At 42.9% G+C, this 24,703-nt stretch overlaps 2 long non-coding RNA genes across 4 annotated transcripts; one reads left to right on the top strand and one right to left on the bottom strand.

Annotated features, from left to right (window-relative positions):
• Positions 1-5,431: 5,431 nt before the first annotated feature.
• Positions 5,432-8,526, bottom strand: LOC143443269 (uncharacterized). The gene is made up of 2 exons (XR_013112086.1): positions 8,397-8,526; positions 5,432-6,428 (listed from the first exon to the last, which is right to left on the bottom strand). It is a non-coding gene; the product is annotated as an uncharacterized LOC143443269 (long non-coding RNA).
• A 252-nt stretch (positions 8,527-8,778) lies between these two features.
• LOC143443268 (uncharacterized) lies at positions 8,779-24,697 on the top strand. 3 transcript variants are annotated; one of them, XR_013112085.1, is made up of 7 exons: positions 8,779-8,918; positions 12,905-13,030; positions 20,233-20,344; positions 20,748-20,802; positions 21,489-21,635; positions 23,014-23,535; positions 23,697-24,697. It is a non-coding gene; the product is annotated as an uncharacterized LOC143443268 (long non-coding RNA). The 3 variants fall into 3 exon arrangements; XR_013112083.1 differs by lacking the exon at positions 23,697-24,697 and having other exon boundaries at positions 8,803-8,938; positions 23,014-23,436; XR_013112084.1 differs by lacking the exons at positions 20,748-20,802; positions 23,697-24,697 and having other exon boundaries at positions 23,014-23,436.
• Positions 24,698-24,703: the final 6 nt, after the last annotated feature.

Genomic DNA, 24,703 nt, shown 5'->3' with positions numbered 1-24,703 from the left:
GTAAGCATTTCTCTTTGTATATAATTGTTGACCTTGATGTCGAATCACTGGACCTAAATGTATCTCTGCTTTGTTTCTGATCAAAATATGGCGGGTTTTTTTTTTTTTTTTTTGCAGGATTGCACATATGACCCACCATCACCAGGCAGTAGCTTCTAATTTCACTCAATCAATATTGTTTCAACTTTTATAAAGGTAGAGCCCGTTCTTGTGGTTTAATATTATGGATAAGAAGATTCTTTCCTGGGCTGGTAAGAGAGATCAGCAGGTAAAGGCATTTGCAGCCAAGCCCAATGTTTTATTTCTCTCTGAAATGGGTGGCAGAAAGAGAGCATGCTTTTGAAAAGCCTTACATGAGCCAGGCCAGGTGGGATTGATCACATGTGCAGTCCCAGCCCTTGGGAGATAGAGGCAGAAGAATTAGGAGTTTAAAGCCAGCCTGGGTAACACAAGATTCTGTCTCAAAACTAAACTAAACTAAACTAAGATAAATAAATCAAACCTACAACTATAGTAATAGAGAACACTAGAAGAAACTTTCAAGTCTTATTTTTTTCTGCTACATTGTATGTTCTTAGATAAGATGTGGCAGCTCCCTCCCTGGGTCTTTGATTTCTCGTTTGTAAAAAGAGAAGAGATGGAATGTACCCTCCCTCCCCACCTGGCTCTACTGTTTGGGGAGTCTGTTTGCTAAAGCCACACCCCTCAGATTATTGAAGTATAAACGTGCATGTTTCTCGTAGTCCTCAGATATTCTCCAGAAAAGGAGCACAGCTTGGGGGAAACAACACAAGCCACGATTCTCTCGTCAGAACTTCGATTTTGCAGAAACGTTGCCATGTGTGTCTCTTGGGTGAACAATTTATTTCTGGAATTATATTTGATTCCAGTGACATGAAGCATCCCTCCCAAGTGATAAAACACAGATGTCTTCGTCACAGTTTCAGTGATACGCAGCTACGTTGCAAGCGGCTCTGTTGACCTGGCACTGACAAGGTGTCATTCTAAACAGCCAGATACGTTTCCAAAGCAACGAGAAACACCTCTGCTTTGTACACCACAGGTGCATTTTGTGGAACACACACACACACACACACACAGACATACACACACACTGCACACAAATACATGCACACAGATACACATAAAAACTGGAAATAAACATACTAGGTAAAACTTTAAAACTCAAGGATGAAAACATTTTATGCCTCATATATTTTGAAGATATTTGAAAGAAAGTTGTTTCTTTGGTTGAGGTTGCAGTTTTTATTTGAAACGAGATCTCATTCTGTAGCTCTGCCTGACCAGAAACTCATGACATAGGTCAGAATGGCCTCAGACATAGTGATCCTTCTGGCTCTGCCTCTCATGTGTTGAGATTGCAAGTATGTCCCACCATCACCAGGCAGTAGCTTCTAATTTCACTCAATCAACATGGTTTCAACTTTTATAAAGGTAGAGCCCATTCTTGTGGTTTGAATATCATAGATAAGAAGATTCTTTCTTGGGCTGGCAAGAGAGTTCAGCAGATAAAGGCTCTTGATGACGCCCCCAGGAACACCAAGTGAGGCAGCTATAACATATATGCTGAGGACCTAGATTAGACCCATGCAGGGTTCATGATTGTCACTTCAGTCTCTGTGAGCCCCGGTGAGCTCTGCTTAGTTGATTGTATGGGCAGTGTTCTCAGGGTATCCTTGACCCCTCTGGCTCCTACAATCCTTTCTCTCCATCTTTTGTGAAGTTACCCCAACTCTGCCTCATGTTTGGCTGTCTCAGCTCTCTTTATATCTAGGCCACCACTGGAAAGTGCTGTCCACTCTGAGGGAGTGTGTGCAAACCCCTCAGTTAATTCTTCCAGTAAATAGCCTCACAGATCCACCCAGAGGAGAGCCTCTTAGTTGATCTCAGATCCAGGTGTGTTGACAATCAAGGTTAACCAGAGCAACAGGGAAACTACAGTTTCTAGAAATACGTTTAATATACAAGAAATAACATTCTTAGAAATGTCAGACAAACTATTTGAGAAAGCAAATTTATATCTGAATAAACACAACTGTGCAGCCAAATATCATTTTCTAAAATGGGGTTTCCCTGGGTGGTCTTTGGAGTTCATGATGGATTCTCTGTGCAGAGCTACCCAGCAGCCCCTGGGACCCTCAATCAATAGTCAGATCTTTATTAGTTTGCTTCTTGGCTGTATGTATAAGGAAAAGCCCTTCCCTTTGGCAGGAATGAATGGGATCCCTAAGATCCCACGCTCTCCTTATTCCCAACCCTTCCACTGGTCCAGTGATGCCTGTAAAGCTGAGACATCACAGAACTGACAATGGTTCCACCAAAGTATGGGAGTGAGAAAGCCCAGGGTGTGTATTGTTGACATGAGTGTGGCCATGTCAAGGGACCAACGCCCCAGGCCCTTGGGAGTAGCAATGCCTTCCTCAGATCAGGCTCTGAATGATGGAAAAACCTTCTAAACCAGGTGCTGATGTTGACCAGTGACTGACTAGTGTGTGCAAAACCTGGCAACTGTAGCTTCCTCCTCCCAGATTTTCCAACCTGAGACCCCTTGCCTACAGAGACCTCCTATGGAGACTAGCTAACTCCTCCACTGTGCTGTATATAACAAACACACTGAGATTCCAGGTTGCTAAAGAGTTGTGTGTGCTCCATCGGAGTGCACGTGACCCCACCCAACCCTAGCTTTTCCGCACCTGTCTTCCTGTCCATTATTTCCTTATGTTGCCCAGTCAAGTTTCCAAAACCAAGGCATGCGGTGTGTGGCACAAAAGGAAGGGTGTATGTGTGGAAAACCAGGTCAGAACCAAATAAAACAATAACAAAAACAGTTCTCCAGCTTTCCCACTTTTCTCCTGACAGTTACACACAAACCTGTGGCCTCCTACAGCCCATCTGACACAAAAGTGACATACAGCAGCCATTAAAGGAGAAAGAAACAACCCAAATCTTTCTTCCAGCAAAGAGAGGGGAGCCTTAACCAGGTTTCTGACAGGGCCACATGTAAGTTACAGCCCAAAAAAAAAAAAAAAAAAAATCCTACAGGTCCCCGTAAGAAAAGGCTGGTATTTTCCTAAACACTAAGTTGTCCATGTATTTAAATACTAGAAACATGCATTTGCCAGAGAACAAAAAAGGCCAGACGGAGGTCATGATCTCACTGGAAGAGAAGACTGTATCAAGGCTACAGTTGTGATAGGCTAAGACATTTTTATAGAATCTACCTAATGATGTCATCACAAGCCACAAGCTGACATGAGCTCACACAGAAGCCAGTATCTTCACCTCATGCACACATGTTTAACATCTCACCAGTGCTTGTGAGCTGGAGAATAAAGCCTTTGTGCTTACAACAAAAGGATCATACTGCTTCCTGCATACAACGCCCACTTCTGTGCAGCCAGACCCTTCAGCTCCAGAGCTTGTAACAAGCCACTTGCCCACAGATGAAAAGGGACTCCACCATTCCATCACTGGGAAAGAATGCAATTCCAGCATTGTAAGGGTAAATAAAATAGTAACCCTCATGTTATAAATTATGCATCTTTTATCTGAGAAGACAATACATAAAGCATCTTTCATCCCCATGAATTCCCAAGCAGTTAGCAATTCATATGGGCACATGGAGAATCACGTGACCCACCCTGACCGACAGTCTGCTCTGAGATGCAATGGTACTTTGTCAAGCGTGCACACAACCCTTACTGGAAGACAGGAAGGGCAGGAATCCTATACGAGAGACCTACATCTGAAGGCTTAGAACAGAGGGGCTAGCAATCTGACTGAAATTCACTGAGAATCCAAGTTCTTTGTTGTTTGAGTTCCAAAGGCGGCTACTTTACCATTGCTCACATGAATAGGGGTACACACACCCCTCCAAATACATGGCTTCCATTTCTTTCTCTCTGAGATTGCAATATTCTTTTTTTCATTCACTCTTTCTTTATATCTTTGAAACAGGGTTCCACTACACAATCCAGGCTACCCTCAGTCTGTCCGTCTTCTTGCCATAGCTGCTAAGTGCTGACATGATAACACGCATTGCCAATAAACACTTTTGGAGCCAATCTTCGGTCGCATCATTCCTCCTTTGAAAAACCTTCTCATTTGCATCTGTCTAGCGTGAAGCTCAAGCTCCCCGGCATCGGAAGAACATCCTCCACCTCATACCCGTTGGCTGTGAAAGAGCCTCCAGGACCTATCTCTCCACCCCAAGCAGCTCTTCAAAGACCTCTTCTCCCTGAGGCAGTGATCAGAAATTTTGATTGATGGGGCTGGAGGGATGGCCCAGTGGTAAGAACACTTGCTGCTCTTATGGCTATAAGAACCAAGCTTGGTTCTTAGCACCCACGTGATGACTCCCTCCTGTTCCAGGGGACCCGATGCCCTCTTCAGGCCGCTATTATACATCAGGTATTTACATGGTGCACAAATGTACATGCAGACAAAACACTCACATAAAATTAATATGCACACACTTAAAACATAATTTGATTCAAGTGGCTAATACCTTATGTGTTAGCACTAAAAAGGAAGTACATAATATTTATCTACACCACTATAATATTGGCTGTATTGAGTTATGGGGAGATTACAAATTCATGCTGCTCAAACAGGCAAAGCCTTGCTGACTCCAGAGCAGTTGTTCTCAGCTGGGAGAAGATTAGGATTCTAGGTAAAGGGGACTAGAGAGATGGCTCAGTGGTTAAGAGCACTGTCAGTTCTTCCAAAGGTCCCAAGTTCAATTCCCAGCCACCATATGGTGGGTGGCTCACAACCATCTGTAATAGGATCTGATGCCCTCTTCTGGTGTGTCTGAAGAGAGCAACAGTGTACTCACATACATAAAATAAATAAAGAAATCTTTAAAAAAAAAATGATTTAGGTTGAAGACAAAGGGAAATATTTCTCACTCTTCAAATTTAGATTGTGTTAGTAGTGTATGCAGAATCGGAGTCAGCTGCAGCAATCCAAGTGAAGCTGACGGTGGCTCCCCATGAAGGAGCAATGGGTTCAGTAGCCCATCACCTCACAGGGTTCTATGAACTGTACCTGATGCCTGGATCCTCACTTCGGTTCTTAGAGCTGGTGTATTTACAGGCAGAGGCTCTCTACTGACCCCAGATGCTCTGCATGTGAACATCTGGGCTGGGACCAGACAGTGTGCAGAGGTCACTTCAAGATGCAACAGCACTGGAACAATGTCCATATCTTTCACCTTCCTTGATAAATAAGGTACTGTTCTTTTATAGAAATAGATCATCACTATTCATAGTTAGACCTTGGAGTTAGTGATAACCAAATAGGGGAAAAAAAATCACCTACTAACTTAATTTTTTGAAACAGAGGACTCACTAAAATCTTGAATGGCCTGGAACTTAACAAGTTCTGGAACTTAACAAATGCAGACTCATTGTATTTTAAGACTTTATACATTTTTATTTGATGAGCATGGGTGTCTTGCCTGCATTTATGTATATGCACCACATATCTGCAGTACCAAAGATAGCCAGAAGAGGGTGCCAGATCCCCCTGGAACTGGAGTTACAGAGCCTTGTGAACTATCCTGTGAGTACTGGAAACCTGACCTTCATCCTCTAGAAGATCAGCAAGTGCTCTTAACCTCTGAGCTGTCTGTCTCCTCAGCACACATCTTATTATCTGCATAGCAGTGTTGACAGGTTTCTTAGGACATATTTTCAAATTCATACATGATGCTGAAATCCTCTCAAACATGTATCAAGGACATCATGTTAGATTGGCTTTAAAGAAGTGTCTTGAAAGTGTCCTTTCTCCAGTCATGTGCTCTGTCTGTGTGATGAGTTCCTGTATTTGGGGCTGGTTGGTTGGCTGGGTTTGACACCTTTAAAGGGGTTTTGAACATGAATTCACCAGGGTTTCACTGTGACTGTGCACATCTGCAGGAAGCAAGCTGCTTCTGACTCTCCATTTCCTGCATGTGGTGACATTGTCGGCTTCGTGGGGGTCCTTATGCTGACACACCCAAATGCATGCCTAGACTGATGATTGGTGCAGGACCCAGAGATGGCTAAAAAAAAAATGAGCGTTCAGGAAAGGACAGAGAAGGATGAATTGTTTGCAGTCCCAGTTTCTGAATTCACTGAAGAACTCAGGAGAGAGTAGGTGTTCAATAAATAGTTGGCAAATGGGTGTTGAAAGGACACCTATAAATCTTTCTTTCCTCACATTGAGTCAAACATATAAAGCAGAACGATAGCCCTTAGGCTAGGAAGGTTGGCGGGTATGCCCTCCCAAAGTCTCCCCATTCCAGGTGGTGAGGAAGCATCTTGGCTGCCTCTGCTTCAACCTCAAGGCCTCTTGTTCATCTTCACTCCAGACAGATGCAGATCATATGGATATGCCCAGAGAGACTTGGGTGTGAAGAAGACCTGGATGGGAAAAGGCTGGTCAGTTCTCAATACTTACCCTTCCCTGAAACTACCTATCTCATTAACAGTTTCTGGAAGCTGCAGATGCTGAAATAGTATACCCATCTTAGTTCTGGTCTGGGGCTATGATGATACACAACCCGTTCTGTTAGACACGGTAGCCCTGTGCTACCATGCGCTATGTGTATACCTTCAGCTCTCATGGTCACGGGCAATGAAAGGCAGAACCCTACAAGTGTGCAAACTGGCCAAAGCCCATTATGGCTCACAAAAGACACATCAACAGTATCTTAGAGTAAGAGAACCTGATCCCTCTGATGTTATTTGGGACTCGAGATCCTTCAGATACATTGTTTAGGAAAGGCAGTCTCAACGAAAGCCATGAGCAAGAGACCATGGTGACCCATGGTCTGTGTAAAATAGAACTGCAGAGAAAACCAAGCCTTTAGAGTCTCTGACAAGGCTGAAGGAAAGGCTGTGAGCTGCGACTGGGCCTTGTGTGCTTTCAAACTATCGATGGCTCTGTCCAAACCCATGCTTACACTTTGAAAATTACAATACCTTCCACGAATATAAAAATGGACTCCATATATTTGTCTAAGAAGTTTTAAAAATTATGACCTTGGGACTAGGAAGACTAGTTCAGTGGGTAGAGGCTTGGTACCCAGCATGAGGTCTTGTATACAGACCCCCAGCACCCAATTGAGACCAGAGGCTGTTGTGTGACTAATCCCTGTGCTCCCAGCTAGAAGTGGGAGGTAGAGACAGAATTTTTAGAAGCCTGTGTATTGGCTCACCTGATATACACAGAGCTGAAAAATAAGACACTTTGTCTCAAACAGGGTGAAAGGTGAGAACTGAACACAAGATGGTCCCCTGGCACTGACACATCCACACGCGCACAAGCACACCCGCCCACAAAGATCGAGAGAGAAAATCAAATATAACTTTGTAAGGTCAGGATATCAATATATGTGGATATCACTGTAATTAAACAATGTTAATAAGCACAAATGTGCAGATATCAATATAAACAATATAATAACAGGAACACAAACGTATAGGAATATAAATATATTATAAATAGTGAGTTTGTAGATGTGCAGAACAGATTTCACTCTCCATTTTCCATCTGGGGGGTCGCGGGTAATCAGAGAAGCTCCTCACAGCACAGGCAGCGGAGGCAAACCTGCCTGCCACTCAGGGCCAACCCCAGCATGCTTCCACTTGCCACGGGGATGAGCACTGGCTGCCCTGCCAGGTGCCCTGAAACTAACTCCCTCCGCTTCGCTTTGCCATGGCCCCAGGCTGTGCCCACACCTCTCCAAGCCCAGCTGCAGGCCTTCTAAAAGCACCCAGAGGCCCTTAGTGTTACCTGGCAACGGGCACACCTGTGAGTTAGGTCAGCCAGGCAATGCTAACCTGTGTGTTGGGGCTTGTGGTTCCCAGGTGCCCTCCCAGGCTCGCTCATTACTGCTCACTCTTTTGGCCCAGAGAGGAGAACAGAGGTGATTGTTTTCGCTCTGTGTTTCCTAGAAACAACAGACGCACTGATTAGTTATCCACTGAGAGTCCCAGAAGGCCAAGGTGCACAGTGTAGCATTAACCTGTGCATGCACCTCTTAAGGAAGTAGTGTAAGTTTTCTTTGAAGAGGCCTCTGATAGCAGGCCGGACGCTGAACTTACGGAACCCAAATAGCTCTCAACAGTTCATAGCGAACATTAACAGATTAGTTTAACAAGAAATAAAATATGGGCTGGAGAGATGGCTCCGCAGTTAAGCGTGTATACTGCTCTTGCAGAGGACCTAAGTTTAAGGTCCGTCACCTCTGCTGAGAGGCTCACAATCCCCCCTCACCCCGTACCAGGGAATCCTATGTTTTCTCCTAGCTTACTTATCGTCACACACACACACACACCATAAGAAAATACAATCTTTGAAAAAAGAAAAATATACAGTAAACATACTTCATTCTCTCTCCATCCCCAATCTCTGTTCTTCTCCAGTTCCTCCTCCCCACCTGTGCCGTCAAGAATCCCAGAAGAGTGGCCCGATGACCTTGGGTCTGGGCTCTCTGAGCGCATCATTGAGTAGCAGTGGGTTTTGAGGACCTGCAGCCCTCTATGTAATCAGAACTCCTGTTTCTAGCAGCAAGCCCGGCTGTGACATCACTTCCTGTCTGCAGACCTTCCTCCTCTCAAACACCATCTTATGGAAGCCGCTGAACTTTGGGAACCCCGCAGAAGAACACTGCTGCCGTGCACTTCCGCTCTCCCACTGCCCGGAAGGAAGCCTATCTGAGCAAGGAAGGACTAGCTGGAGAGCTGGCGAGGCAGTTAAGAGCTCTCCGCTCATGCAGAAAACCTGGGTTTGGTTCCAAGTGCCTGTCTCAGGAGCGGTAAAATCGCCTCAAACTCGGATCCCAGAAAATCCAAAGCCACTTCTGACCTCTGAGAGTACCTGTGTACACGCGGTGCAGATGCAGACAAGTAAGCTCCTGCACGTACATGTACGTAAAAATAAATCAACTTTGTGTAAAAAGATCCAACACTAGTAGCTCCTGTCCTAGTCACATCAATTTCTTACATTTGTGGCCCTTGCTCAACAAGCCTTTTGTTGTTACAATTTGCCCCCCCCCCCAGGTCTGCTTTGCAGTAACTATTCCTACCTCCAGGCGGAGTCTCCCGTGAGAACTGCCCCTTAGCTGTGTCCAGAGCATAGTAACTAGGGTTCAAGGAGACAGATAGTCCTCCAACTTTTCTCAGGTTCCTTCTAACAAACTCAGATGGTTCCTTGTAGTTGAGAAATCTGGTAGCCTGCTATTGCTGACTTCCCGAGCATGGTACTTTGATTTTTAGATGTACGGTGGAATGCCAAGCAAACTGTTTTTTAAACAGTCGAAATCTTTTTCCTTTAAGGGTCTTTTATAATTTGTGTTGTTTCCCAACACAGATTTATAAACCTGTTTCTCACCTTCTCACTCACGGGGGTGGGGGAGGGGCATTTCCAGCTCTCAGTCTATTTGTTCTTTTTGCCGATAGGGTTGATTAGATTTTTCTCTCCCCTTGTTTGAATGAGAAACATTTACATCTTTTACTTGATATATACATGGAGGCGTTAGCGGGGCCCAGAGTGAATGTAAGACACAGTATACTGCAACGTTCTGGATAGGGTGGGAAAGAATGAGCACAAGACTTGGGGGGTGGGGGGGAAGCAAAGTACAAACAGTCAAAAGCGATTACCACTCCAACGAGTTCTAAAGCAACTCAGTGTGAAACCAACCAGAAAATGATCAGCCTACAACTATAACTAGAAAGCACTAAAAAAGACAAAAGCTATCCAGCATTGTCGGGGGGAAATCCATAAATAAAATGCACCCCAAAAGCATTTGCTGGTAAAAGTATTTAGTGTAGCAATAAAAGAGAGTACTTGGTGTCTTCAGATTAAGTGATTTTTTTTTTTTTTATGGAATCTGTACAATTAAACTCTATATAAGAACTGGAGTCTGTGTCTACATCTAATTGAACACAGAATCAGGGAGATGCAGGATCGAAAGAGTGCATTACTTTATACTTTACAAAGAACTGTGCAACCATCCTCAATAACCTCACAATGGTCCTTTGGGAAAGGCATTGCTGCTAAGGTTTACAGACCAGAAACGAATCAAGAGAAGTCCTACGACAACCAGGAGATACAAGGTTATAAAGGCTGGATTTAATTTCATGTCTTCTGTTTCCAAGGACTCTTTCCCTTCTATTATGGTTTGTTTCTCAGAAAATGTACAAGTTCTTTAAACACCTGCAAGAAGGAAGTTATTTGACTGTATAGTGATTAGCCGTGGGAAAGTGGAAAGTACAGGTCTAAGGAGTTTCATTGTTTCAATGAATGTTGTATAGCAATTTCTTCTGAGTTGTAACATTCCAGCCTAGATGAAAGCTCACTAAGACTGGGAAGTAAACAACTCAAAAGTCTCAGGAAGTACCTGAAACTTCCAAGATACTCAACAGTTCTCCTTCTCCAAGGTTATAAAAGAAGTAAGGGCTTCCAGAGAGGAGACTCTGACCTGTTGGGTTGCATACAAGAACTAACCTAAAGGAAAATGGTTTCAAATCTACCCAAATTTGTCCTTCACTATGAGACACAAAGCATTCTTGGGTTCCTTCCTAAGTTTCTTTGTCATATAGCTTGTCATAGCAGTAACAAAAAGGGACATATACATCTCCATAACAACTCTGGGTTGACTTATGAACTCCACTGTAGTCTTCATATTCATAGTCTACGGTTTAGTTACATAAAAATTGTAGTGGTTTAAATATACTTAATCCAGGAAGTGGCACTATTAGGAGGTGTGGCCTTGTTGGAGTAGGTGTGTCACTGTGGGTGTGTGCTTTAAGACCCTTATCATAGCTGACTGGAAGACAGCAGTCTTCTCCTGTTTGGCTTTGGAACAAGATGTAGAACTCTTATCTCCTCCAGAGCCATGGCTGCCTGGATGCTGCCATGCTCTTGCCTTGATGATAATGGACTGAACCTCTGAACCTGTAAGTTAGCCCCAATTAAATGTCCTTTATAAGAGGTGCCTTGGTCATGGTGTCTGTTCACAGCAATGGAATTCCTAAGATATAGATGTAGAATTTTTATAAATGTATATGCTTTTATCAATTTCTCTATTTATATCACAAACTCTTTGAAAAGAGAGAATATGTACTAATTCATTCTGCACTCTGTACAAGACAACACAAGTCCTGGTACCTGCTTGTTGGGTCCATGAAAAAAAAAAAATAAGTGTGTATTTTGCTTGGAAGCCACTGAATATCTGAGGCACAATGCTTATCAAGATACAGACTCCATGGGACATGGGTGACAGAACAAGGACCTTCCACTCCCTCTTCTAATCCCCTCAGAAGAATGGCTGAGGATGAATAATTCAGGAAGGGTTTGAATCTGTGTGTTGAGTGATGGAGAAATCTTACTTCGTATTTGTTTTGCTTTGGTCTTGTTTCAGGGTTTTAACGAGTTGTGGTTTTAGGAGCTCTCAAAGCTCCATGTTAACATGGTTAACTGGGTGCATGGGCCATTTGACTGTCACCCTTCGTGCTTAAAGTGCATATCATCCTGAAAGTTACTCTCTTAAAATCTGAAATATGCTGATTTACAGATACATAATTTTTTCAGAACTGTGCTTGAGAGAGAGAGAAAGAAGGGAGGGGGCAGAGAGAGAAAGAGAGAGAGAGAACTGATATTTTTGCTAAAGAAAGGAAATGAAGGAGAAATTTGTTCTACTCTTTGGCGATTGGAAGAGCGTGGGTGTGCACATCTGTTCACAGGGCAAAGAGCCGCAGCATCATGAGGGGCTAGGCAGAGTGCGGATGATAGAGGAGGTTCTCGGAGGGAGGGTTGGGCTCTCTTTGTTTTTGTTTTCTGTTTTGTTTTGTTGTGTTTCTGCTTCCCTGCATTCAGCCAGCCTTCCTTGCCTGTGGCTGCTCTTTTTCTGAGAATTGGTGCATATTTAACTGCTTTTGATTTTGGCTTCTGCGTGTAGCCTTTACCCCACGTAAGAGACATTCATTCACAGTTCAGCCCTCAGACCCATCAGAACTTGCGGATACAGAAAGTGCTCTTCTGATGACCTGTGGCACAAACACGTGGGATAGCTCCAGAGTGCACTCAGCGTGAGGGATCGGTGAGCCTAGTGGTTTTAATCATTGGCAAGAACTACTTTCCTGTTTTATCTGTGTATACAGGCAACACCTTCTTAATGGGTGGGTGGGTGGGGGGGCTTCAAACTTCTCTGTGTTTCAGAAGCATCTCCACTGTGCCCTGGAAGAACACTTGCTGACTATAGCTTCACAATATGCTCCTGACATAGACTAATTTTTTTCTCATTGTCATACTTGCCTTAACGAAAATTAACCAATTTGGTTAATGGGCTGGAAGCTAAGCTTCGGTCCATTTTAGTTTTCTTATCACTGGTTCTTTGGATGCACAATGCTTCCCACGGCATCTGAATACATGAGAAATGGTATCCACATGGGGGATTTTTAAATACTGAGAGAAATGAAAAGGAGATGGGTCTTCCCATAGCCCTGGCATTTAGAAGGAGCCCTTTATTTTAAAAGTGCTTGCACGCACAGGAGTACCCTTCACCTTCATATTTAGTTGCTTAGTCAGTGGACTTATTTTATAAGGCAGGCTTTGTGTTTGGCCTTAGGAAGAGAGTCTGGGTGGTTTTACCTCTCTTGCAAAGTCAACACAAGGTAGTAAGAGTCCATCGCGCTTTATTTAGCAGGGCTCTAGGGAAAGGTAAGGGGTGTGGGAAGGGACAGTGACAGCAGCGTCACTTATCCATTCTGCCCAGCGTCGTCTCCAGGTAAGGCTGATCAAGTAAAACTAAAAGACTCCTGTGCTCCTTGGGTTACTGAAAATGTGTGGCACATACTTCTGATGTAACTAACCACAATCTCATGATCTACAGGCACCACACAAACACCTGCAACCTGCCTGACAGCTGACTCCATAGTCTCTGGGAGCCCAAGTTTAGAGCCAGACCTGTGTGGTTTATTCCCCCAAGAAGCTCTTAAAGGTGAAGGCAATCTTAAAGGTAAGGTTGCTCTTAAAGGTGAAGTTGCTCTTAAAGGTGAGGTCACACACATTTCTAAGCAGCTTGAGGAGGAGGGTGGGATATTTAGAAGCAAGGAGTACAAGTCAAATTAGTTCAGTGTGAGTTCTACCTTGGCTTATCTAAATAACAGAAACGTGCTATGTGAGAATATCCACCCTGACATGTGCGTGCACAAACCCAGACAGGTATGTGAACTGCCTGCTTTCAGGCCTTTACATAAAATAACAGCCCACCACTAGAATGCTATTATACAGCCTCCTTAAAAAAATAGCTGGTGCTTTCCATTGCTGCTTCTGTTGTTTCTCAACTGAGGCAAAATGTGGGGAAATTCACTAAAATAAGTTGGAACATTTTCCCGACTTGTTGAGATGCAGTCTCTGGGCACCAAACACAAGGAACGACTGCCGACCCTGAAGTATGATGCAACAGAGCAAGAAACAAATTGAGGACCTGGATGCTTCCAAATGTCTGGGGCAGCCAGTTCCAACAGCTGAGCAGCAGAGGAAGGAGGGTGTGAGGGGCTAACTGGTCCCTTTCTCATGGGACCGCAAGATTCTTAAAAAAGCATTGGGTGAAAATTAAGTTATGATTGGAGGAGTATCTGTTCTTAAATGTGACAGAAACGCACACTGATGTTTTACACAAACTGATGGATGTAGGGTGTTTTAAACACTGCTGCTATTATCAGAGTAGACATGATAAGGCAGAGAAAATGGCTCAATCGAGTGTCTGTTACATGTAGGCTCTAATCCCAGCACCTGCATGAAAAGGTAAGTATGGTGGTGCCTGTTGATCACCATATGATAGAGGAGGCACGGAGATGTGTAGAGCTCACTGGCAAGACAGTCTAGACAATCAGTGAGGAGGTGCTGGGTGCAGTAAGACACCTGGCTTACTTCAAAGTAGAAAGCAATAGGCGAAAAGACACCTGAAGTAAACCTCCAGCCTCCGCATCCATGCAGTACTCATGTACCCAAGTCACATCCACATACACACACACACACACATACACACGCATACACACATACACACATACACACATACACACACATACATACACAGACATACACACAGCATATACAAATAAATAAAATGTAAATAGTAGTCTTAATTTTGAAATAAATACGTTCTGCTCAATCGTGCATACACATAGGTCATGTCACAGAAGTGTTCTTTCTCAGTCTCTATCTCTCCGTCCATCCATCACCCCTCCCTTCTTTTTCTTTCCCTGTCTCCACTATTATTTCATAATAAAGGAAGATTTGAATCCAAATGGTAGTGGGTATAAACATGATCATAAAACTTAATGGTGAGACGATATGGCCATAGAAGAGGCTATTGTTTACAGTAATGATGACTGCATTCATGTCTCTGCCAAAGAGGAAGACAAGTTCAGGCCGGCTTCTGTAAGGAAGTTATACTTAGTGTTTTGTACATAGCTGATGGGACATTCAGCATTCAAGTACTAGAGGACTGGAGCCCAAAGACCTTGTGTTGAACATGAAGCGGTTTCTGTAATGTGAACTTACCCCTGGAAAGGACTTTATCAGATGTTCCTGAAGGTGAAAAATGTCATCTGTATTGTATACTCATCTGTTCACTGTGACCAAATATCTGTACTGAATTTTGGCTTATGCCTGGAGGATATAGTCCATCATGGCAGGGAAGGAATATGGAGGGCATTCTTATCTGGTGTGATGGGAAAGTGAGGCGGCTTGGTCCCTTCTAGGTAGATTAGGAAGCAGAGATGGGATGGGAATGAGCTATAAATTGCAAGTCCCCTCTCCACCAAGATACTTCCTTCAGCTGGACCATTTCCTAAATGTTCTGCAATGTCCTAAAATAGTACCAGGAGCAGCGGATCATGTGTGCAAACACAGGAGCCTCTAGGGTGTATTGCACACTCAAATTGCAACACAGTGTTTTCAGTGTTATCAACAATAGATGTTGAGTAGATGCAAAAAAACTGTGCATGTGTGCATGGCCGTGTGTGTGTGTGTGTGTGTGTGTGTGTGTGTGTGTGTGTGTTGAGGGATAGCTTGACACAGAGGCTTCACCATCTGAGTATTGGCTTACATAAAACAAGAGTGGTACAAGACAGGCTATATGGAATCATTGGCACTGCCCAGAGCTTCTCTGTTCTCTTTGTTGTTAATCTTTACTCTGTGATGAACAGAAAGGTGGGTAGAAGGGAGAGAGGGAGGGAGGAGGGGAGGAAGGGAGGGAGGAAGAGAAAGTGAAGAGGGGAGAAGAAAATGGGAGAGGAGACCCAGAGTCTTTGTCCCTTTGGGTTTACACATGGGACACCATCTGAGCAGCAGAACAGGATGTTCTAAGAATGCTGTCATCACAGACTTGAAGAGAGGCTTGAGGGTCTGGGCCTTTTCTTTTCTGCTTCTGTCTTTGCTAAGACAAATGCTTGCCCAAGCTAGCAACTCACCCTATCTGAATCAGCTTACATGGCCTCAAGCAGTCAATGTCCTGAACTTCAGTGGTTATTTGTAATGTATCAATAGCTGACTCATATTTACTGATGTAAATAAATGTATATTTATAGATATAAAGTCTAAGAAAAGTCCATAGATGATAGAAATAGCATTTGATTAAAGTTAGGCTGTCAGCTCCTTGCAATAACTAAGTAATATTTTCCCTCATGGTAACCTACTCTACCCAGAGATCAAGTATCAGTGCCGTGCTTTCTCACAAATGTCATTTACTTTGGTCTTCATTAAATGGAAATTGATTTCTCAAAAGAAAAACAAATTATTTTCTTAAAACATTAAATAGCCAAAAATTATCTAGAATTAAACTTACTAAACTTTTAGCTGAATTAAATTTTAATTAAATTAAAATGTCTGTTTATTAAGTTGTAAGTTGATGGCAATCAAGATATTTCCAGAGAACCTTTGAAAGGTGGATTCGCATATATTCCCAAGATATAAATGATATTTGGTAAGGTTCTTTCTACAGCCAAACTGTTGGGAGTTTGGCTCTCAATTCTAAAATTTATTAGTTATAAGTGTTTTAAAGAAATTAATTGTTCAGCCCTAGTTGCTTATGAAATCACAAAGCAATGTCAGCATAGTAAATGTTTATCAAGTTGATTAGGACTTCCACCATCAACACGGCCTTTATCTTCATCAAACGGTGGGGGAAGGGAGATAGAATCTGAAGAGAAGAATTCAGCTGAAATGAATGGAATGAATCAGATGAGGCAAGGACACAAAGCAGCCAATGGTTTCCTTCGGAACATCTGTCCTTGTATCCCCTCTTCGATATCAAAGTTGAATAAAAAACTAATATAAAAACACCAATCAGGTAGTGCTGGCCTTTCTGCCTGGAGTAGGTCATAACCACGGTGTATTTTACAGCCTCTTCAGTTCCTACCTTGCTTAGCAATGCAGTAGAAACAGGAGGACAGACAGACTCTGGGCTGTGTCTGGAGCACTCGCCCTTAACACTCACTACAGACGCTCCTACATGCTTTTCTTGCTGCCTACGCTTTTGGCCATCTGTTACCATGGCATTGTGCCAGCTTGGAGGATAGTTGACTGGCTTTGCCAAAGCCCAGGGGCCAAGAAAAGGCTTTAGACAAGAAGCCCTTACAAAACTCATACAGATGCCCAAAGACAGCACTGGATTGCTTTCATCTTTGCTCGGCATTGATGAGAGTGATTTTTTTTTTTCTTCCTTGCTGCATGACATTACATTTTGATTCACCTGTTGATTTAGTTAGTTGGGTCTCTAATCTAAATCCTGAAGTCAGGAGAAAAGAAAAAAAAGAAAAAGAAAAAGAACTACAAACCATGTGTAGACACCTGTAGCTGCCAAACAGACAGGTGGTGTTATTGCCTGCTTCTTGGCAGGGATGATGGGAAACAGTGGGTTTTCTATCAATACGCTGCTAGTGAGGCTTCTCATTCCCACAGCTCTCCTTTTAACAAGGTGAGTACCCCCACCCAATCTTTCCCCAGTCCTTATACTACTGTAAGACTTACAGAAACGTCCCTTGTTCGGTCCTGTCCACGCTAATTAAAATGGGAAATGTTAAAATTTACCCAAGTAAGTTATAACACACACACACACACACACACACACACACACAAAGAATTCCAAATGAAGTAAGTGCTTTGATGAAGTATTTCATGTAAAACTGGAATAGGCTTTACCAGGACAGTGGGTGTCGTATAACTTTGCAGCGTGCAGAACCAGTGGTATACAAGCCTACTGGAAGGTTTTAGGACAAAAATCTTCACCCAGATGACCGAGAAGATTTTTAGTTTATATTCCATTTGATTAGCTTTAAAAGAGTAGAATGAACTCAGCCATCTAGAACATGTAGAGATAACTAAGTACAACACACACACACCTGGGAGAATTCTGGTGACAGACGCAGGCTCACCACCGAGAGAACCTGGACATGAGAGTTCAGACAGTGCCTGACTGTGAGAAAAAGCCAAACTTTTCAGAAATGTCCAGTGTTCACTCATTGAACAACTACAACCCACTCATCTACCCAATGCCAGGCTCCCAGTGAAAGGTTAGTGACTGAAACACAAATCAGCTAGCACATCTTCATCAGAACTCAGTATCTGCCCACTAGGGGACCTATGCCCTCATACACATAAGCAAAGTAGATAGACCTGAGATGGACACCAGCAGCATGGGAGGTTGCCAGGTGACAGACATTTTTGCCCAATATTCCTTAGGAGACCTCAAAGGAAGATTTATCTGCTGTTCCGCTTTTATTATTATAATAATAAGTATATAATAATTGTACAAAACAGCGGGTTTAATTTTGACACTTTCATATACGTATATTCTGTTCTTTGATCACTTTAAGTTCATTATCTCCCTATTGTCTCGCTCCCCTAATCCATTCCTCTTTGCTAACAGTTTCTCATGCACCCGTTTTTAATGTCAACGTTCCACAGATGACAGAAATGGAATGGTTTTTTTTTTTTTTTTTTTTTTCCTGACTCCAGTTCATTTTGCTTAACACGATGCTCTCCGGTCTCATGCATTTTCCACAAAAGGCATAATTTTATTCTTTTTTATGGCCAACTACAACTCCAATGTTTGAATCTGTCACTTTTTTTTTTCACCACTTACCTATCAGAGAAGCCTTAGGCTGACTCCATGACATGGCTACTGAACGGTACCAGGAGAAGCAGCTGTGTTGTTTGCAAATGTCTCTGGTGTGTGGTGACTTTGATTTCTTCAGGTGTGTATACCCAAGAGTGGTTTAGCTAGACCATATGGAGATGCTATTTTTACTTTTTTTTTTTTTTTTGAGAAAACTGATTTCTATAGCTGGAGCTATTCTTTCATAACAACCTTCTCGAGAGACAGAGTGCTCAAAGACGGGCTTTGCGTTGGATGCAAGTTCATATGACACCAGAGTCATAAGTCACAGACCTTCCTTACCAGGTCAGATGAGGCTCAGAGCTGTTAGCTACTTCAATATTGGAAAAACTTCCATAGGTTGCACTTAAAAAAGAGACTATAAAATGGGAGAGGGGTATTTGATTATTCTTTATCATCTCAGAGCAATTTTTTTTTTTTAACAGCAACAGAAATCAAAATGGGGAAAGTGTTCAGTAGTGCAGAAGTGAAGGGTGAGAATTATCATTTACGTCCAGCATGCCTTCTCTTTACTCAACAGACAAAAGGCAAGGCTTTGTTTCACATGAAAGGAATGTTGGACAAGCAGAGGGTCACCATTTCAGAGATGCAGCTTATGACTATTCACGGAATCGTGACAGCAAAATAAGTGTTGTGCTGAAGGGTTGGGGGGGAGTCTGTCTGTCCATCTTCCAGGCTAGAAGAAAGATGAAGCTCTGACTCCTGGCCAGCCTTGCCCACCCCTCCAAATCTGCTAAGGCAATGCTCTTCTCTAGAAAAATCCCGCCACACTGGCATGCCTTACTGTTCCCAGTAAGGAGGGGATTAAACGTAGCAGGAAAGGCAGATGCTGAGTACTGCACCAGCTTGTCAGTAAACAAAGAAGACTAGGTCCCTAAGGTCTGTCCTGCAGATGCCACAACTGCCATGCACTCTCCAAGCCACTTCCTGACACTCCGCCTAAGGGCGCTCTTTTAAAAACACACCTAGGACCAGTGTGCAAAAGGGCCACATAAACGTTTAGGGTGAGGATGTGAGTGAAAAAAGGGGACAAAAGAAAAAGTATTGCCAGTGGCCAGGAATACAGAAGTTCTAAATTCAGGACCTACGTTGGTCATTGCTTTTCTGTACAAGGCAAGCACTGGGATCGCCATTCCTCATCTGGCACAGGAAGCCAGTAGATCAAGAAGTTCCCAGGCTTCCTTCCAGCTCCCAGTGACTCAAAAATCTTGAACCAAGATGTTCCATCCACAATCGCCACCCACAGCACTAATGGTTTCTCCACCAGTCTTTCCACCATGGAGACCTACAAATGCACGCAGAAAGTCTTTAGCAGACTAAAAATCCTCTTAGGATCAAATGTTAGCTTTTCCTTTTCTATTATTTATAACCTTTTAGTTAACTCCCCATGATAAGGGTCTTATTTGAAGATTACAGCCTTTTTCTTTTTCAGGAGCAAAAGGATAATGCACTCCTAAAATATCAAAGCGAGCTTTCTTTCTGTTACTGCCTGGTACTGTTCAAACTGCTATTTCAGAAGTAAAATAAACATACCAATTTTTTCACTTTTAGAGTGTCCAAAAAGATTTACAGCCTTGGATTCTATTTGAGTCAACACTTGGAATTACTCAACAATCACAATTAAATGGGAGGAAGGCAGCAGTGGGAGAGGTGGTGGTTTTTTTTTTTCTTTTCTAAATCTGAAACAAAAAAATGAGTGTGTGTCAATTCACATATATCTATGCATCATCCACAAATATATACGTATATTTTCCCTGATGTGCGATCTCAGTAAAATATCAGAGAGGAAAAAAAATGTCAGACATACATAGCATAGCAATCAAGGGCTAATGAAGATCCAGGTATTAAATCAATTAAGAAGTATCAAAAGCCACGTAATCATCAAGGAACAAAATTGGCACCACAATATGTAGCAAGTATGGGAAAGCCTAATTTACTAAACATACCCTGCAGTCACATAATTGCATGTAATTTTACCAGCATAATTAACTAATTTAATTACCACTTCTCAAGTGCATCAATTATTGACATTACAGAGTTTTCAGACAGCAGAATTACTGTGTGGTGCCATCCAGAGAATGCAAAATGCTGTGTGTGCCTGCTCCGTTCTCTCCTTCTCAACTACTGAAGAAGCACGTGAACTTGGAGGTGGGAAGAAATTCCTGTCGTGGGTTGCTCAGTGGGTGGGCAGATTTAGAGGATGTGTCTGGCTGGAGAGGAGAGGGAGCTCCCAGACCCTGTGTCTCAACACTGTGTGGTAAAAAGTAGGTGGGAGCCGGGCAGTGGTGGCGCATGCCTTTAATCCCAGCACTTGGGAGGCAGAGGCAGGCGGATCTCTGAGTTCGAGGCCAGCCTGGTCTACAGAGTGAGTTCCAGGACAGCCAGGGCTATCCAGAGAAATGCTGTCTCGAAAAACAAACAAACAAACAAAGGCAGGTGGGGCATGGCCAGGAAAAGAAAGACCAGCTGAAAAGGGTGAGACAGGAAGGAGAGAACCAGCTCCCAGAAGTGGTCCGCTTACGTGTACATGCTCACATTCGCACATGTCCAGAAAAATAAAAGTGTGAAGAGACGTTTGATGGAAGGGCAGAAGAATGCTTTTGAGGGTAAGATGTTCTGTTTTACGTGTTTTCTCTGTAGTTATGCAAAGAAAATGTTGCCAGGACATTTAATATTAAGGGGTCATCCTACCAAAGGCTGTGAGATTGGAGCCTCAGTGATGGTACGGTCTGCTTCTAGAAGGATCCCCGTTCTGAGGCTTTAAAAAAATGGTATCATTAGTGGAGACATTTCATCATGTTCTAAAATCTATGAAGAGAAAGGACTGAACTTCAGGTGCTCTTATGTGGCTTTGCCTCTCTGTTGAGGTGATTCCCTGACCTTTGCCCGGATGACCCCCACACCGTATTGTCGGGGGTGGGAGGGAGGGAGGGTGACTGTGGCGAGGCTGAGTCATGACATGATGAACATACACAGAGGGGGATTTTAATGAGACAACATAGCACTGAAATAATGTATATGATATTAACATGTCTTTTTTACCATAGATACTTTATCTTTGAATTAAAAGTAGTATGATATAGTCTATTATTACTCTTAAAAGAAAAGGAAATCTTTCATATTTGGGGATTTATTCACTGGATTATCTTGTGTGAGAGAGAATGTATATGTGCCCCGTGTGGGCACATTTGGGTGTGTCTATGTGTGTATACTCTGGATTTGTGTGCAAGTGGAGACAGAGGACAAGCTCAAGTGCTATTCCTCAGGTTCTGTCCATTTCTTTTGGAGATAGCCACTCATGGACCTGGAACTGGCAATGGTCCAGGCCAACTGGCCAGCAAGCCCCATCCAAATCCTCCTGATTGTGCAACCCAAGCCCTGAGATACCATGGATGTGCCATCAGACCCAGCTTCTTTGCAAGAGTTCTAGCAGACAAACGTGAGTCTTCCAAGGCAAGACCTCAACAACCTGAGCTAAGCCACCCAACTCCAGTGGAGTATTTTAATGAGACAATTTAACATTTAAATAGAGACTAACCTGTTTAACATGTCTTTCTTACTTTTTGAAAACTTAGCTCCTTTGTCTCTGACTTGGAATTGGGATTTTTAAATTCATGGTTGCTTTGGGAATTCACCTGTAGCAGTGGTTCCAACCTTCCTACTGCTGCGACCCTTTAAGACACTTCCTCATGTTGTGGTGACCTCCAACTGTAAAATTATTTTCATTGCTATTTCATAACTGTAATTTTGCTACTGTTATAAATCATAATGTAAATATCTGCATTTTCCAATGGTCTTAGGAGACCCCTGTGAAAGGGCCCTCAAACCCCCCAAAGGTTTGCCACCCCACAGACCAAGATCCACTGACCTATAAGATTAGTTTTGTTGGGACACGTAATAATTTACATCAGTGCCTAGCAATTGGATGTGTTTATGGGGTACAGTATGGTGATATGTGCATATTGTGTGTGTAATATAGCAGCTTTTAAATCCAGAAATCAAAGGAAATGAGACTATGGATGTAATTTAGTTACAATTTAAAGATCTCGAACTCATTCAATGAAAGACTCAGGAAGCATGGTTGCAAATTAATTGGGCAGAATTTTACAAAGAGCCCCCTCGCTGTGACTCATTCCTGTTTACTGTACACAACAAACTTGTTGGGACCCAAAGTTAGAGACCTGGAATTATTACATCAGCCTGGGTGTATGTTATAGCAAAGCTATCAGATGCTTGATGTTCTCTGTGAAGCCCTCAGCCTATCTTTGCTTTATAATGAGCCCCTCATCAATGGCTCCTATTTCTTTCCAGGTGTGATGGATGGGGTGTCCCCTAATATAAACAGATGTGTGTGTGGCTGTGTGTGTACATATGTGTCTATGCATGTGGCTGTGTGTGTACCTATATGTCTATGCATGTAAAGTTCTAAGGCCCTTCTCAGCTGGCTTTCCTTAACTGATGTCCATCAACTATTTTGAGACAGGGTCTCCAATCAACTGAAGCTTGGTAAGGAGGTTAGTAGGCTGAGCTAGTTGGCCATCAAGCCCCAGGGATCCACTTGCCTTTGCCTTCCCATTGTATCCCACTGAAGAGTCAATGAAATTTGTTCTCCCCAAGAAAAAGCCTTTCCACTCAAGAGTGCCTATTTCTGAGATGTTTCTTAGCTCCAGCTCAGGCTTCTGCCTAAAGGAAATCCCTTCTAACTAGACTTTATCCTCCAGCCTCAGTTCATTCGAATACATGTATGTTTCCTCCTCACTTCACTGTTATCTTGCTGATATGCATTTTGCTTTTGTTCTATGGACCTACATGGGAAGGTGATGAAGAACGATACAAGGATAAAAGCAAAGAGAGATGTCATTTTAGTCACCCAGAGGTGCACAATTCATATCAATCCAAAATGAAGAAACAAGGACAGGATGGAAGGATCCAGTAAGTCCTCTTGGGAGAACAAATGCACAGAAGGGATATTTCTATATAAAAGCATTCATAATCTACCCAGGCATTCAGACCAGTATGTAATTAAATATGGGACCAGAAGAATGTACTTTAAGAAGCCAGTGGGAGAAGGAATTGCTAGCTGTTAAGTGGGATGGCTCCCATGAAGGACTAAATCACAAAGAAAGGAAAAGATTTTGTACAAGACTGGAGGAAAAGCTGCAGAAACATGGACTGGAAGGAAGAGTGAGCATGTGAGGACAAAGTGTTCTGTAGCCTGAAGCAGGAGAGACCAGGTTCAAGGTCAAAAGGATGCTAAAACCAAACAAAAGGAGGAGAGTGAGCCTTGACTCCTGAGCCCCGCCTTACTGAGTCCCAGGAAAATGACCTTGTTTTTCCAGGTAAGAAATAAATAAATGTAACTGTTGGGTTCCTATACCCCTAACCAGATCTAAAGAAATATAATGAGTCCAGATTAAAGTTAGTTATTCTATACACAAATGAATGGGGTTTTTTTTCATCTTAAAATTTTAAATTGCATTTATTTATTCACATCTTATAGGAAAGAGAAATGCACATGGAGTTAACAGGACAACTTCCAAAGGGTCAGTTCTCTCCTTTAGCCACATGGGTCCTGAGATTCAAACTCAAGTCATCAAGCATGGCAGCAGGCACTTTTCCCCTACTGAGTTGAGTCATCTTCCCTTCCCTATCGTCGTTGTCTTTGATATATGGCGATAGTTTTCTCTAATGCTACTGCTACCTCTGATTGCAATATATGCCTCTTCTCTCGGTATATGTTATAGCAAACAAACATCCAAGGTAGCTCAGACCATGTCTTTGAGATGGTGTTATGGGTTTCCCTACAGAAAGTACCTAAATAAAAAGCAGTTTGAATCAAGGCTGCCTATGACTACTTTGGCTGTTTGGACTCTTACTTTTATTCCCACAGTTCCCAAACAAATGGTACCTGGTAGTTTCCTCTATCAATGCTATTATACCCAAATGCCATGGGATGGATAATTTATAAACAAGAGACATTTATCTCTTGTACTTCAGCAGGTTGGAAAAATCCAAGATGAAGGCAGTAACAGGTTCAAAGTCTGGTGAGGGTAGCAGCTTTGTTTCCAAGATAGTGCCTTGATATCGGGTCCTCCAGAGGAGAGAAGCTTGGAATCCTCATGAAGCAGAAGCAATAGAAAGAGACTGGTTAGTTCCTACAAGACTATGGATAAACCCATTAAGCCCCTTCAGTGAAGGCTTTACACTCATGACTTAGTCACTTCCTAAGGAAAATACCTCTTAACAGCATCACATAGCTGACTACAATATACTGATCTGAGGAGCCATGCATGGATCACAGTGTCTGCTTCTAAGTTCTCCAACTGCAGCATGGCCTTGTGAGAGGAAATGGGTCACTGGGGTGAGATGTGAGGTTTCAGGAGCCCACACCAGACCAGCGTCTCTCAGTGTGCCTGAAGATCAGGATGTAGCTCTCAGCTACTGCCACAGCATAGCGCCTGTCCAATTCCTACCACGGTGCTAATAGAATAAACCTCTGAAACTGTA

Source organism: Arvicanthis niloticus, chromosome 8 (genome assembly GCF_011762505.2).
Source record: "Arvicanthis niloticus isolate mArvNil1 chromosome 8, mArvNil1.pat.X, whole genome shotgun sequence".
Taxonomy (NCBI): domain Eukaryota; kingdom Metazoa; phylum Chordata; class Mammalia; order Rodentia; family Muridae; genus Arvicanthis; species Arvicanthis niloticus.
Note: the sequence above shows the minus strand (reverse complement) of the source record. Positions and strands in the feature narration are given on the sequence as shown.